Source organism: Anarrhichthys ocellatus, unplaced genomic scaffold (assembly GCF_004355925.1).
Source record: "Anarrhichthys ocellatus isolate YVR2014 unplaced genomic scaffold, GSC_Weel_1.0 scaffold22, whole genome shotgun sequence".
In the NCBI taxonomy this organism is placed as follows: Eukaryota; Metazoa; Chordata; class Actinopteri; order Perciformes; family Anarhichadidae; genus Anarrhichthys; species Anarrhichthys ocellatus.
Genome location: NW_022280052.1, coordinates 3391210 through 3392566, shown reverse-complemented (window position 1 = coordinate 3392566; position 1357 = coordinate 3391210). Strand labels below are relative to the sequence as shown.

Below are 1357 nucleotides of genomic sequence, written 5' to 3'. Positions count from 1 at the left end.
TGCCCCGCCTCCACCCATCCCAGCTGCACCTGAGGCTCCCTGCCACATTATTCCGTCTCTCACTCTGGCTTTCTCCCAGGGGTAAATTTGAATACATTCCCTATTTACATATTACTTATCTTTTACGGTCTGTTTTTTATTAACCGAGGTCCCCCAAGCTCCCTCCTTTTCTTCCCTGTTTAAGACCCACTAAAATCTACCTTCTCCATACATCTACCTAGCCCAAGTATGTTTAAAAGAAGAAAAAAAAAAAAAACTGTTCTATTTAATTCATATACAAAAACACATTGAACAAATAAATATCACAGCAAAAAGTAGTAAATATACATGTCATTGTGCTGCCTCTGCTTTGGGGGAAGAAGGGCAGACGATGCCCGTTAGCGTCAGTGGTCATCAGCCTCAGCTCGCCACTTTCTTAAATACATTAGAATATAATGTTCATGAATACATGATGACACTCAACCTCCATAACTCCATGAAACCTCTTGGACAAGCTACTTCTTGTACAGTGAGTCCCCTCCGTTATCCAGCCAGGCTTCAGGTTCTTCTGGATACTTTATTGATTCTTCTTATAACCAACAGCTTAGCACGGTTATGCCTCTTAGTTACAGTTGCCTGGCATTTCAGCCAGTTTGGAGCATCCTATGGCGGCAGATGATGAAGAGGATCAAGTGACAGCAAATTAAGCAGAAGGGCGGATGGAGAGAAACGGTCAAGCATCGTGGCTGGGTAGCAGAATCTTGCAAAAGAAGAGCAACTTTGCTTACATTATTGTTGTTTTTGTTGTTGTTGTTTTTAACTATGAGAGCCATTACAAGCGACGAGGCGTGGCTGGCTGCAAGTTGGATGGAAAATAGCTACTTTGGAAAACAACACAACACCTGGCTTCTTCTAGCAAGAGTATAGTGGTTTGATTATTTGGAGCAAACAGGACAAGAATGAAATCCTTCATGGAAAAATATACAGACATCCTGTCAACCTGCAATGTATACCAATACTATGAACTGCAGATGGACAATAACACATGGTGCTGTTCACCTATGTGTCTAGTTTGACAAAACTAAAGTCTAGAAAAGCATTTGGTCAAATACACACAGAAAGTTGCATATTAAACCATCAGAGAACCAAATGTGTTATCTGATAGATCGGCAAACTTACTGATCTGAAATGTTAAATGTAGGCCTATTAAAAGATGAATAAAATGAAAAGGGATTTGGACAATTGGACATCAAAAATGTTAAGTGCTTTACATTGTTATTAAATATGTACATATTGTATTATGTATTTTTTATTATGTATGTATATTTGTAATTTATACATTAAAATAATTGTATTTTTCATTGCACACAAAACTATT

General features: G+C 38.2%; 1 protein-coding gene across 4 annotated transcripts in view; it reads right to left on the bottom strand.

Moving 5' to 3' along the window:
• Window positions 1-1357, bottom strand: part of rabgap1l (RAB GTPase activating protein 1-like) — a 104015-nt gene that overhangs the window by 63810 nt on the left and 38848 nt on the right. The window lies entirely within an intron of this gene.